The sequence below is a fragment of the Neophocaena asiaeorientalis genome, unplaced genomic scaffold, assembly GCF_003031525.2.
Source record: "Neophocaena asiaeorientalis asiaeorientalis breed wild unplaced genomic scaffold, Neophocaena_asiaeorientalis_V1.1 scaffold130, whole genome shotgun sequence".
NCBI lineage: Eukaryota > Metazoa > Chordata > Mammalia > Artiodactyla > Phocoenidae > Neophocaena > Neophocaena asiaeorientalis.
In genome coordinates, this window is record NW_020173397.1 from 8,195,642 (window position 1) to 8,210,849 (window position 15,208).

General features: G+C 42.7%; 1 pseudogene; it reads left to right on the forward strand.

Annotated features, from left to right (window-relative positions):
- The first annotated feature begins 12,542 nt into the window (after positions 1–12,542).
- Positions 12,543–13,034, forward strand: LOC112401022 (S-phase kinase-associated protein 1 pseudogene; annotated as a pseudogene).
- The last annotated feature ends 2,174 nt before the right edge of the window (positions 13,035–15,208 follow it).

Here is a 15,208-nt window from a genome sequence, read left to right on the forward strand (position 1 = left end):
TCTAAAAGTAATGATTGCTGTGATAGCCTGTTGCTACCACTCTCCATAGCAACAAATTTTATTTCAAGTTTCTATACCTTGGGCTATATCCACACATACATGCACACATGCAGCTAAAAAGAAAATAATGAACAAACAAGTTGATTCCAAGATGAAAACAAGAGCATAAAGCAAACAAAGAAAAAACCATAAGTGAGCCAAGGTTGCTGCCGGGCGTGGGGAGGGACCTGGAGAGGAGAGTTACCCAAATGTCAGCAAAAGCGTGGTATGAATTACAGCTTATGGAACAAAGAGAATAAGATGGAAGCACCAGAGATATTTCATCATAATATACATAGACCACTGAGTTTATTTGGTAGTTAAGGAGGTAATGGCTTTCTTTCAAACTCATTTTAAAAGTTCTTTTTTTAATGGTGGCGATAAATGTTTTTTAGTGCGGGGACTATATTCACGAGAGAGGCCACAAGGCCATATTCAATCCTTGCTAAGGATGCTTAATGAGGGATGCTGCTTTCACTAAAATATTCTGTGCTGTTTCAACAACCTCATCCTTGGCAGAACTAACTCTCAAGGTACAAAGACAATATGGGGGAGAAAAGAGGTATTTTACCCTGTACGTGAGGAACTCCGGGGTTTTTCTTAAGTATGTTGCCAACTGTCTCTTCCCCATGAGGTACTGAGTGGCAGGGAAATTTAACTGGGGCCTAAAAACAAATTAACAGAAGTAATGTATGAAATAAGTTTTTGCCAGTATCCAATTATAGCATCAAGTTATGCTAAAAGGTTGATGGATGCATTTTAACATCAGATAGCAGAAAATTTAGGGGCTAGATACATTACGGTCTTGTCTATCCATCAACCCTAAAATTTAAAACCAACCACTAAGATAAAAAGGAATTTGCGTGCCGTCTCTCTAGGTTGAAAAGTATGTGTGCCTCCCCCCTGCACCTCATCCCCGGGTTTGCAAAACCAACTCGAGTTTTCTCTTACTATCAATCAATTATCTTATAAAGAAACACTATTTTAAAAAACTCCTTCTCATCAAATGCCTATACCATCGAGCAGTATTTTAAAAGTCATTATAACTGCGTGAGAAACATCCCATGTGTTTGAGTCCCCACGGCTCCTGTGAGCATTTAGATGTTTGAGTTTTGAAGAAAAATAGAAAAAGATGTACCCAGTGAAGAAAATGCCTCGGAATTCTATTTTAAAATCTATTATTTCCATTGCAGTTGATCCCATGTATATACAGATGTGTTTTAGCTTTTTATTACTGCAGCTGTCTTCACAGTGATGTTATGAAAATGCAATAGATTAAAAACAAAACGATACACTGAGATGGAAAAACAAAGGCAAACCTCAAAAACCAAATGGTATCCAAAATTAAACAAATATACCTAATATCGAAGAAGTGAAAGTACTGCAGATTGATGAATAATTAAACACCTCAAAATCAAACCAATGCGGGGAAGAGGCTACTTAAAAAAAAACAAAACAGAGATTTAAAGGCATAAATCATGATTTATAACCTATCCCAACTTTGACCTCATAGAAAGCAAGAAAGATCAAAGGTGATGCTTCATTATGTATTTACTGCTTAGCCAAAGCATTATTCATCGATCTTCATTTTGAAAGATATATGTGGAGTACAAATTCTCATAGATAGAACCATTGCAGGGAAATTTTTATGTGCAGAATTTATCATGAAATCTGCAGCTAATAGCACAAGATGCCTAATTTGTAATTTGCCTCTTTCCAGATTTATAGTATTACAGCTTTACAGCCAAAAGATGCAAGCTGCAATGTGTCATGGGAAGATGGCTGACAGTTCAAACACAGTCACTGTCATTCTTCAGAGACCTTATTCTTTAATTCTCTAATGAAGATACCAGGAAATGACCACCACGGCTGCCACCAGTAACACCCACACCCATACACATGCATGCTAGAAAACTCCATCTGGAAAAATTACTGTGTTGATTTCTAAAACAAAGTCAGATGTAAAAGATTTGAGGCAGGATTGCTTTTTTAATTAAAAATGCATGAATGAAATTATAGAATCCTCTTTTCTATTCATCTTGGTTGGGGAAAGACAAGATGGCATCAGGAGTGTGCCTCTAATCCCAGAATACAATAATCTAGTAACAAAACACTGAAACCAATGTTGGCCCCAAATGTAATTTTGAAACACCTAGGAGACTTCTGGTTACCTTAAGTGATGTCGTAACAGTCCCAAAAATCTACTTAAATCCATTTCAATCATTTCATGAGGTGACGTAGCAAGGTGGCATGCCTATTTATTTGAGAATGAGAAGAAAAAGTCCAGAATTTCTGGCCTGGCACCAAAACTGCATGGCATTGTCCACACCAGTGTGGCACAGCACACCGAGTTACCAGAATATCTCCCCCCATTCCTTGCAGCAGTCATAGCCCCTGCGCTATCCATCTTCAGCCAGGAGCATCCTCACCTATTCACCTAGAAGGGTGAGCGGCGGTGCAGTGAAATTTTCCAATATGGTGTCTATCAGACGACATACTGTGATGGCGGATTTCATGTGTCGCCTTCACTAGCCATCGCTTGCCCAGATTAGACATTATCTCTTGGTGTGTCTGCAAGTGTCTTTCTGGATGAGATTAGCATTTGACTTGGGGAACTCAAAGTCCAATTTGGATTAGTCTCAATCCATTGAGGGTCTGAATAGAACAAAAGGTGAGGAAGGAGGAAATGGCCCCTTGTCCTTCCTACCTGCTGGAGCTGGGACATCTCAGCTCATCTCCTCCCACCCTGGGACTGGGACTTACACCAGTGGCTCCCCTGGTTCTCAGGCCTCAGACTCAGCCTGGAATTACACCACCAACTTCCCTGCCTCTCCAGCTTAGAATATGTATCCTGTTGGTTCTGTTTCTCTGGAGAATCCTACCTAACACGGATGTTAATAAGTATAATGGGTTCCAAGGTCAAACTAGGCTAGTAAATTATAAGTTCAACAAAGCTCTAAAGGGTCTATCATTTTAGGACTTTTCAGAGTCTCTAGTATGGTATACACCATGAGTCCCTGAAGGGAGATAATCCTACAGAGCTCCTTCTAGGTGGATGCAACCACAGACCATGCATAACTAGCTTCTCTAGAAGAAGGCTTCCTGGTTGCCATCCAAAGCCTTGGGGCCAGACACACCTGAACTAAAACCTAGCTGTGCTACTTTTCCAGTTGTGTGAGCTTTGGCATTTATTTCAGCATCTTGGGCCACTGTCTTCTCATCTGTAAACTGACAAATGAAATGATGCTCTTAGCTGAATGCCAAAAAACAAAAAAAAAACCCAGTAGTGACTATGACACCCTCCCCAGAGAAGCTGAAATAGGAAGAGTAACCAACAAGAACTACCCTTCCTCAAGCAGGTGGCGAATATCTGTCCCACTATGGCTGCCCAGCTTCCATACCCACTTCCCAACGGTGGCCCCGTTCCCCCTGGGGTATCGTCTATTCTCCTTTGTGTGTGGTCCTTGTGGGATGGTAACTACAGAGACTCACAGTCATTGTGGAAATCAAAGCATGGGGCTCCTTCCTCCCCACTCCCATGTCCTCTGGTACAGATGGAGGGGGCCTCATGACTTAAGCTCAGCCAACAGCATTCTATCCATCAGGACTCTTGAGTCTCGGAGAACATCAGAATGGAAAGTCAGGTTAGAGGTCAGCCATGGAAGTAGTAGCAGGAGCGTTTCTATGACCAGGGCGGTGCTGGGCTTCCTATCTATTCCCAACTCTGGGGCTGCAGCATTCAGTCTATTTACTGAACCCCCAAAATCCATCCAGTCAATTAACCTTATCAATATGAAAGCAACAATTCTTTTCCAATGGTGCTCTGATCAGCAGAGATACAAGTCTAGAACAGGTCCTTGATGGAATACAAGGAGGAAGAACAAGAAGGACAAGAACGACTGTAAGTGAAGAATAAACTAAACATGTATCTGCCTCATGTATGGTTCATGTATGGTTCTCATGGGGCCGCTTCTAAAAACAAAAGAATTCAGGTTGTATCCTTCAGGATCCTGCCAGAAAAGTGGAAACTTCTCTGCATTTGAAGCAGAGGGAATTTAAAGCAGGGAATTGATTACCCAAAGGAGGAAAGAACTGAGAAGCCAGTAGGGGACAGGGAGGCGGCCCCAGGAAAAAGCAACAGCAGAAAGTCCTTACAGCCCTGAAGCAACAGGTCTGAGGCCACAGAGGAATCACAGCTGCTGCCCGAGACACTGCCCAAGACAGAAGGGTGGGGATGGGAGGAAACAGACCCTGGCTTACCCCTACCTCTGCTTCCAACCTCCCACCCACGCGTCCCATTGGCCCAACCAAGCCAGGCGTTATAGGAGCCTGCAGGGGCCACCCCTCCTCCCCCAGATTGGATTCCAGGCAAATAGTCCCAGGACTGGCAAAGCAACTCTCACACATAAAGTGTGTTATGCCTACAACAGGCTTGGTTCACGTGATTCCCAACTCCTTCGGGACCTCCTGGCCTAATCCTGTTCCGTCTTTTCAAATGAGACAAAGCACTTTCAGCCGCCCACCTCCTACAGCCCAAGTCCCACATGTCTCCCTGCAACAAAAACCTACAAAAGCATTTTCTTGGTCTCTCCTCCAGATGTTCTATGGACTTACTAGTCTCAGAGGCTTCCAACACTCCTCATTTCAATAAGTATTTTATCTCACACGGAAAGTCAAATGGAATACACTTGTATTTATCATTGCTACAGTAAAAATAAAATCTCTACGAAGCAAGTACCAGCAAGATAAGGATGAATCCACAGGCCTTTCTGGTCTCATCACAAGAAGGATATATTTTAGAGATGCTGTACTGGATGGAATTAGGAATCCCTCAACCAAATTTAATATAATTTTTTCTCCAGGGGAATTTCTGATGAGATTGTCCTGCAAAGGGACCATCTCCTAATGGGATTTGCTGATCAAGATTACATTGTGCTGTTAAGTAGCCATTTTAGAAGAAAATGCAACCAGAGGAGGGGGGTAAACGCAGCTGGTGAACACAACTTGCTGGCATAGCCTGGAGAGCTAGGTTGGTACTCTTTCTGCATCTGGCGGAAACGGGGGCACTGGTATATCTGAGCGCCCTCCTAAAGAACCCAAATTAGAAAGAGATTCGATCTTAATGCAGACCATTGACTTTCTCTCTGTACCAGGGTCATGGGGCATTTCAACTGTGGCGAGACACCTGGCCAGTGGTGTCCCTGGGGGCTGGGATGAGAATGTCAATGACCGAGGCAAACTCAGCCCTCCAGGGAGCGTCACCACGCTCCTCTATTCCTGGCAGTGGGGTAGCGGGCTCACGTGCTCAGACCAATGACATCCTCCATCAAACAGTGCTAACCCTGGCCCAGACTGTCGTCCAGGAGCCTTCATCGGAGAAAAATGGTGGGAAAACGAAATCAAGAAATGGATTAGAAATAGCTCAAAACTCACCTGAAGCCAAAGCAATCTTTTAAGCAGGAATGTACCAAGGGCCAGGGGGTGGGGGGGTGGGAGGTGCGATCCTCCCCAAGTACAGGAAATAAGGAGGAGCACTGAGTGTAGAGAATTTTAAAACAAACAATAATACTGCCTAGAAACCAGCCTCCATTTATTGTCACCACGAGCTAGCAATGCAAGAAACCAGGATTGGAACCTGCCACGTCAAAGAAAATTTCTTAACCCTCTGAACCTAACTGCCTCGCCTGTCAAAACATGATGCCATCATTGGCCTCAGAGAAGGCTGCAAGGATTCTGAGTAAATATGTTTTAAGCACTCATGCCAGCACCCGGCACACTGTAAATGGTCAATAACCGATGGATACATGCTACTGATATTACCTGAACAAAGATCGTCACCAAAAGACCGGAAGAAGATAAATGGGCAGCATAGGCTAAAGATGACTCATGTGACAAAGGATGTCAAATAAATGTCATTTAACTACAAGACAGCACGTGGTGGCTATTGGCATGGCAAATATCAAATTACAGCAGTCACAACAGAGGGAAAAATCTACCTCTCTAGTGTGTCATGTGGGTATTGATTAATAAGATCCCCACAGGAAGGTTTGTGTTTTCACCCAGACAAGAGCCAGCTGAGGAAAGAAATGAGGGGGGAGGAGGAAGGAAGAAGAGGCAGAGAGAAATTTCTTTCACTGGTCCCCCAAACTGGATCCCATAACCACCAAGAGGATTAAGAGAGAAAACCAGTAGAAAAGAGCCCATAACAGAATTGGTGCAAAGCCTGTGAAGTATCTCCAGCAATCCCACAGTGACAGAACTGTGGTTGCCAAGGGGGAGGGGGTGGGGGAGGGATGGAGTGGGAGCTTGAGATTAGCAGATGTAAGCTATTATATATAGAATGGATAAACAACAAGGTCCTACTGTATAGCACAGGGAACTATATTCAATATCCTGGGATAGGGACTTCCCTGCTGTTCCAGCAGTTAAGACTCCACACTCCCAATGCAGGGGGCCCAGGTTGAATCCCTGGTCAGGGAACTAGATCCCGCATGCCGCAACTAAGGGCCCACATGCCGCAACTAAGGATCCCGCATGCGGCAATGAAGATCCCACATGCGGCAATGAAGATCCCACATGCCGCAACTAAGACCTGGCACAGCCAAATAAATAAATAAGTAAATAAATATATATTTTTAAATCCTGGGATAAACCATAATGGAAAAGAATATGAAAAAGAATATATATATATATAACTGAATCACTTTGCTGTACAGCAGAAATTAACACAACATTGTAAATCAACTATACTTCAGTAAAATAAAATTAAAAAAAAATAACCCCACAGTGTAGTCTCTCTCCTCTTAGGAGATGCTCCAAAAGACAAGACAAAACGTGGCCACATAGGTCAGAGGTTTTTAATAAATTTCTAAGAGCGAGTACTGTAAAATTTAAACTCCTTTTAACAAAATCTAGGCTTAGAAGACAGAAAGTCAACTCTGCCAAAATATTAACTGAGTTACCTCAGGGTAGTACAATGGGCGATTTTTATTTTCTCCTTTGTACTTTTTAAATCCTTGAAAAATTGAAACTATGTTACTTTTTGAATCAAAACTTAAATCTCAATTTTTGTACTAATAAGTGATATATAAGAATCACCTAGGACTCCAGTGGTCCTCTTAGGTTAGATATGGTAGACCCTTTGTTTTTTTTTTTCAAAAAGGAAAATGTTTTCTTTTTTTTTCCAAAGAGGAAAATGGGTCAGTTTCTTAAGATCCTAAATTGAAGTAGATGAAGAAAATGTTTTGGTTTTGTGACTAGTTCATTTGAAAATAAATGACACATTATGGAGCACTGAGGGTTTAAAAATGGAGGTGGGGATGGAAAGGAGCAAAATATAGGACAAAGGAAATGCTTTCTATTATCAGAAATAAAAGCTAAACCCCAATTAAAGTGATAAATCTTTAATCAAATAATATCGTAGACATAGGTCCAACCAAAATCTTGTTATAAGAAGCTCATAAATTAAGTTTTTGGAGCTGGAGGCACAATCTTTCTTCAGACCTGGGCTCCAGATTCCCTATCTTAATTCAAACCAGAGCTATGAAAAAAAGGTAGAGATACAGTTATGTACTCAAGTTATAAGCTTTTTCAAACAACTGCCATTTTCTAGAACGATCTCTGGGCTGCTACAATCCAAAGACCATAACGCATTGGGCGGCCAAGAAGGTGGGGAAAATACCTTCTGTGTATAAACAGGCTTTAAGATTTTTAACTTGAAATTTGGGCCCATCTGATGAGCGACTGAGTAAAATTCAATGCTTTTATGTAATGGGGGAAAAAAAATAAAAGGAATAACTTCAAGGGGAATGTTTAACCCACCAAAAGAAACCAATGTGCTCAAAATATGGTCCATTCCTGTGATTCTTATCAATAAAGGATTCCTAGACTCCACCCAAACCTGCTGAATCAGTTCTTGGCGAAGAGCTCCCAAATCTTCACTTTACCTCGTTTTCCAAGCAGTTCTTAGACACACTCTAGCTTGAAAACCTCTGATTTGTAAATATTAAGAGTGCAATAATTCAACAGCTCATTCAAGATCTACTAAATAACTCTTCATTCACTTACTTGAAGTACTGACCCTACTACCTCTCTGAGATTATTTTCTGATTGGCCTTTTGCTAACCAGGCAAAAGCCACTCTGCAACAGCAGTGACAGTTTCTCAAACCAAGTGAATTTCTTAAAGCCACGCACACAATAAGAACGCATGATACTCTTCCTGGTACACTGCAACTACTCGCCTGGGGTCATAGACTCCTCTCCGGGTGTCCTCCTAAATTCAAGGACCTTTTATGATGAGGAATTAAATGTCTCTGACATACAGGGAGAAATTAATTAGCACCTATCAAATGAACAACTATTTCATTCCCTGCATGAATTTATACTTTGCTTTTGTCACAGCCCAAAAAACATGGAGAAAATCTCTGTAAAAATTAGTTATACTCTACGGTTTCTGGTGGAGTTGCAGAGATTACCCCTTGGGCTGTTATTTGCAGTATTTACGTTTTCTTTTTTTTCTTTCTTCTACCGAATTATCAAGTGAAAATCCAATTGTTCCTAATGGCACTCACTCTGTGTGTTTCCCATTCCCGTATATGAGAAAGGGTTTATTATCCATTTGTAGTAATTAAGACACTGATGTTATATAGACCCATAAAATTCATTAAGCCAGTAAAGAGCTTTTCATCAAAATCACTGTAGCTAAATATTTATTTAAAAATAAAAACTAAATTAAAAATAAGAACTCCCGTGACCAAAAAAAAAATGCTTTCAGAGAGTTTGGAAAGCAGTGGTGGGCATCCCTTAGTTTTAAAGTACATAACTATATTTTCTTACGAAGTAGAAACAGCCCTAACCAGCAATCAATCATGGCTAGCTATAAAGAAATGAAGTAATTAACCATAAGGAAATAATTCAGCAAGATGCCAACAGTTTAATAACATTTAAGTATTTGCACTTAAGCATTATTGTTTCTAAATGGCTTCATAATTGTTTTAGATTTGCAAAAGGTGCTAACACGTGAACAAAAGAAAGAGCAAAACAAGATGGATCTGGTAGGCCGGATGTGTCATTAAATGCAAGAAGGAGGTCTGCATGTCCTGGGTGGAGTATAGAACACAGGCTCTTTACAGAGCTGGGCTGTACAGTGCAAACTCAACAGCCCTCAGAAGCTTACGCACTTCCCCAGCCAGGGGGAAAAGGAGGAAATCCAACAAATATCTTTGATGAAGAGAAGAATTTCATGTTGCCATCTTCCTGTCACGGGGGAAGTTCATTAAGAAAGCCAGAGCCGAGAAAGCAAAACACGTTGACTGGAATGTGTAAGAACTTCTGCTGTGTGGCTAGGGGATAAAGCTTTAATCAGAAAGTCCTTTCTTTATATTTGAGGCACTACAAAAAAAGCCAAGAAGAAAGCTGTGTTTGTCCATTAGCAAAGGCTTCTGCCCGCAGTGGAGGCTTTCTGTATTTCCATCCTCAACCACGAGAAGGAACAGGGTCTGTTTCCATTTTCCATCGAACACCAGAAGAGTGGTTCTCTCCCAGGACTCCAAGCATAGCTTCTCGGGGTGCCATGAGCTCTCTATAAACCTTCTATTTTAGTCTCCTACCTTCCTTTCGACGAAATCTTAAAAAAATAGCTGAAGGACTGAGAACTGTCATAGGGCTCTCCTTGGCAATCATGTGTATATTGGTACCAATTAGCATAACTTCCATGGAAACGAGTTAATGAGAGAAACGATAGTGGTAGACTTTAGATGAAAATTATATTGATGCCAAGTAAAAGCCAACAAGACCCCGCTGTGTGCCCTAGGAGGAGAGGTGTCCTGGGAGCTTGAGCAGAGAGGCGTCTGGAGAGAAGGGAGTTGGCTGGTTTACGGATGGACATCCACCAAATTCACACACAACCAGCACCCAGCAGTCAGGACCACCTCGTACTGTGTGAGCAGCAGTTTAATTTCAGCAAAACAACAGCACCCTTCACTCACAATTAACATTGTCAATTTAAATGTCGTTGGTTATACAGTTCTATTGCTATGTGATTTGTAAATTTGTGTTGAGTTTATACTTGTATAGCAGACGTGAGAGCTAACACCTAGAGTGTGGTTTCTCAGCCTGGGCACTACTGACATTCGGGGTGGATAAGTCTCTGTTGTGGGCCGTCCTGTGCACTGTAGGATGTTTAGCAGCATCCCTGGCCTCTACTCACTAGATGCCAGTAGCATCCTCCCTTAATTGCAGCCAAAAATCTGTCCAGACATTCCTGAGGGACAAAATGGTCCCTAGTTGAGAAACCAGCTGACCTAGCGTCTGAGTCAGGGTCCAAGCAGGAAAGAGAGGATGCAAGGGGAGTTTAATATGGAAACTGTTAATAAAAGTGTGGGGAGGGAGTAGGGAAAGACATTTACCAACAGACTAAAGGGGCAAAATAAGACAGCAGCACATTGTAGGAGTGAGAGGGGAGGGGCTGAGGTTGAGGGGAAAGAGATGCTCAGCTAGGCCCCAGCTGTTCCACCCATCCCAGCCCAGGTGCCAGCCAGGAGGAGAGAATCCATGTTGACATCCAGCCCAGATAAGGCTCCAGGTGCCTCCAGCCCCAGCTGTCATCGGGCGGCAACAACGCAAAAAGCTCCAAGTGAGAATTGCCCACCTGAGTCAGTCCAACCACAGACCCATGAGAAATATCGATAGTAATATGCTGCTTTCTAACCCAGTAAATTTTAGGGTGGGTTACGCAGCAATAGGTAACCGGACTACAAATAATCGAAATGTTAATCAACAGTTCCTAGGGTATATATTGAAGTTAATAAACACACACACACACACCACACACCGCCATCCACAATGAAATATTTTAAGAAAATTGCAGACGATATAACCACCCTGCCATATTCTCAATGTCTGAGTTTGAACCCATTTGGTTCCTTCTGTCTGCTACACTTTCAGGATCTGGAAAGGTGTGACGCTGATTAGTTAGGACCCCAAACCATCCACAGGGGTCACATGTCTTCTCCCACGGGGCACTGGAGTGTCTGCCAGGTGTACAGGTGTGTTCCAAGTGTTGAAAGTGCCCATGGGGAACTGATGGGAGAATGTCTCTTTATCTCCTTTATATTCAACCCTGTTAAAGGGATACCCAAGGGTTTGTAGAGAAATTGTTCCTTTTTTACTTGTTGCTCTACTCTCCGAGGGTACAGAGAGAATCCAGTGAGGGCTGGATGCAGAGAGAAACGCAGATGACAGACTTCACACCGTTATCTGACAGCGGAGCTTCCTCTAACAGGGTCGGGCTCTCCAGAGCTGGCTCCTTGTTTCATCAGGACGAATTATCCCCCAGGAAGGGCCTCAGTCCTCATGCAGATTGGCTTCCCAGGGTGCCCACTCCATCAGCATAGACATGGCCAGAGTCTGTGAATTCCTTAGACTCATCTAGAAGCCCCGCTCCGGATAAATGAAATGGCGAAGAACGCTGACAATCTAACAGATTAATCGTTGTAACAGAATGACCCAGGAGTCTGCATTTCGTTTTTTAGCCAGAAGCTGACAGCTGCTTCTCTGCAGAGCAAGGTTAGCAGCTCAAATGGCTCCAGGAGGGAGTGATATTCAAAATATTGAATATTTAGCAATTGGCACTGCCTGGGCACCCGTGGATTCAGAACAGTCCCCGTCAGCATCTATCAGCCCTGCCCACACGGCCCAGCAGGCGAAAGGAAGGTGTGGGCACAGGGGGCTGTGGAAGAGGAAAGCTCGTGCTTGCCGTGTAGGGGAAGCTGCTGTCAGCTCCAGATCACGGCAGATGTGGGAATATAAGCCATCTGTTTTCAGATCCACAGATTTTTCCCAGAGAGGCTACAATAGATTTCTTTATGAAATTTAAATATTGACAACTTGTTTGAAATTTTACAAAAATAAAACCTCTTTACAGGCCAAACCAAAAAAAGAAATGAATGTGTATGACATCTCTGTGTCAGTTCTTCACTGCTGCTCCAAGGCAGAGCCAGACAGTACCTTGGAGCACACTGTCATTATTTTCTATGTAGGGTAACGTAAGGAGCCTCTTCGTATGCGGCCAAACTCCTAGGCTTTCACACTTCGAGGGGATGAAACTATTGGTCCCTTTTTTTTTAAAGTAATTAAAAAATAAATTTTATTCCAAGCAGAGTTGTACAACAAAGGAAGTAATACATGATAAGATGCACGACATAATAAATAGAAAAATTGTGAATTACATTTAAATTTCACACTAAGAAAACACAGATACTGATATAACCAAAAGGTATAATTTAACTGAATTGCCAGGCTAGGGAGACTGGAAGTGTGTACATGAGCGTGTGTATGTATGTGGAAGGAGAGAGGAAGGAGAGAGTTAAAAAGTTAAATCCGAGGCAGAGGTCGTGCCGCTCTGCAGTGTTGCCGTTGTTCTCCACTTTTCTGTTTTTCTTTTCGCAGAAGCCGCCCTGCTCTCATCAGCCTCTGGCCTGCCATCTCCTTGAGTCCTAACACCATGCCTTCAATTGAGTTGCAGAGTTCCGATGGAGAGATATTTGAAGTTGATGTTGAAGCTGCGAAACAATCTGTGACTACTAAGACCATGCTGAAATATTTGGGAGTGGGTGATGAAGGAGATGATGATCCAGTCCCCGTGCCAAATGTTAATGCAACGATATTAAAAGAGGTCGTTCAGTGGTGCGCCCACCACAGGGATGATTCTCCCTCTCCTCAGGATGGTGAGGACAAAGAAGAGCGAACAGATGACATCCCTGTTTGGGATCAAGAATTCCTGAAAGTTGACCAAGGAACACTATTTGACCTTATACTGGCAGCAAACTACTTAGACATCAAAGGTTTGCTTGATGTTACCTGCAGGACTGTTGCCAATATGATCAAGGGGAAAACTCCTGAGGAGATTAGAAAGACATTCAATATCAAAAATGATTTTATTGAAGAAGTGGAAGCCCAGGTATGCAAAGAGAACCAGTGGTGTGAGGAGAAGTGAAATTTTGTGTCTGATGCTGTAACACTGTAAGGACTGTTGCAAATACTAGTTGCACTGCTTTGTTTATAATTGTTAATATCAGAAAAACGTTCCACAAATGCAGCAGCAAATCAGTTGTATTAGCAGAATGTCATCCTCGTTGCATGTGTAGTTTCAGCACAGATTGCAAACTCATGGCTCAGTGTCTTCTAGTACGATCAAAAGTTCTTTTTTCTTTGCTCTGAATAAACTTGAACTGTGGGTTCTCTATGGAAAGTGGCATTTGGGGCTTTCCCTCTCTTTGTAAAGCTATTTCTGCCTAGTTTATTGTCCAGTTAACTTTACCTTAGTGACCTTTAAAAGCTGGCACTGTAAATAAAACAACTTGCAAAAAAAAAAAAAGTTAAATCCTCATCTTCTTCTCTCTCTCTCTTTTTTTTTAACTGGTCCTTTAAGTTAGCAAAGCTGTCCCCTCCCCCTTGCTGTGAAGACCTTTAGAATAAGAAAAGTCAAATTAGCATCAAGTTCCAGGACCTTCCTGGGTAAAAATATTAAGGACATCTGCTTCCCCCAAATCAAACGTTTTAGAAAACCACTGGGGGGACTGAGATGAGATGCCAAATAAGTCCTCCAAAGAGAGCTTCAAAAAGGCGGGAGAAGTCTGGGCTGCACTCCACACTCTACCAAGAGCTGCCTACCCTCCCATGGCGTTTGTGCTTTGGGGAATGGGTAACTGATCATGTGATGGGAACTCTAAAACTAGGAACATGGCAGCCTGGGCAGGGCCTGGACCAGCAAGGACATTATACACTAGTGGACAAGCTGTGTCCATTGAACTGTGAGCCTTCACTTTCAACTGTGACACCTTCCACACTGGCCACCAAAAGCAAGAGCCATTGTGGGCTCATCACATTCTCCCCCTTCTCTCCCAGCCTGCTGTTTTGAGGTACAGTCTTTCAGATCGAGTAAACCCATGAGCTGGACCATCTCTGTGGGCCTGTGACACCTGCACTCACAGAGGACCCCATATGCTCAGCTTACCTGGTTCAATGTTCATCTTGAACTGCTTAACTTTTGAACAACAGGTCTTGCATTTTTATTCTGCGTGAGCCTACAAATTTTGTAACTGGTCCTGCCCCTGAGATTCTTGAATAATTGCAGAGGAACACTTTTGAAAAGGTGGCCTCAAGAAAGTGATACAGTCACATTACTCATGGTAGCTATGTTCTATAAAGTTGCCACGAACACTGACTTAATGAGTATTGAACGAGGCTCCTAGGAGACATACAGGGTTAGGTTCCTGTGAGCTTCTGATCACAACATTTTCATCAACCAATCAATGTGTTATGTGTGTTTCTGCTCAAGGACACGTTAGTTAGAATATGCCATTGATTCATTAGCATTGAACTTCTGACAAAAGCACTATAACTCATGCCTGAATGAAGCTTATCTAACACATATTTCCTCATAAGGCGCCCTACAGCCTTCTTGCACTTAGGAAGACTAGACAACACTTTAGCACTAAGCAAGGGTGTTGTTTAAACAGTGAAACCACCCACCACCAACAACAACAAATGCAAAAATGCAAAACTTGTCTCTGAATGACCCACGAGAAGGACACTTGTTTACAGTGTGAGAGCTGCAACGAGGAGACAGAACATCACCTTGTTCCGGGTCATTTTGGTGGACCCCAGACCCTCATTTTTCACCACTCTGCACACACTCAGAAATGACCGAGAGTGCTGTATCCATTTGGGGGTTACCAGTAAATTTTAGCACGTAGGTAAATTTGCAAGCACACGATCTGTGAATAATGTGGAGGGACGGCACTATGCTTTTTGTTCAGTTTGCTGTGTGAGAACCCAGCCAATTCGTGGGAAAGTAAGAGCACGTTAGGGTACCAGACAGACAACATATGTCAAAGCACTCAGACTACTACTAATAGTAACAATACTGCATATACACGTTGAGCAACGTGAGGGCCAGGGTCTCAAGCCCTCCACCAGCTGAAAATCCACATATAATTTAGGGCGGGTCCTCCACGTCTGCGAATTCAACCAACCACAGCTCATACAGTACCGTAGTATATTTACCATTGAAAAAAAATCCACATGTCAGGGGACCCACGCAGTTCAAACCCATGTCGCTCAACAGTCAACTGTACTCATACAGTACGTACAACGTCGCTTGAACTG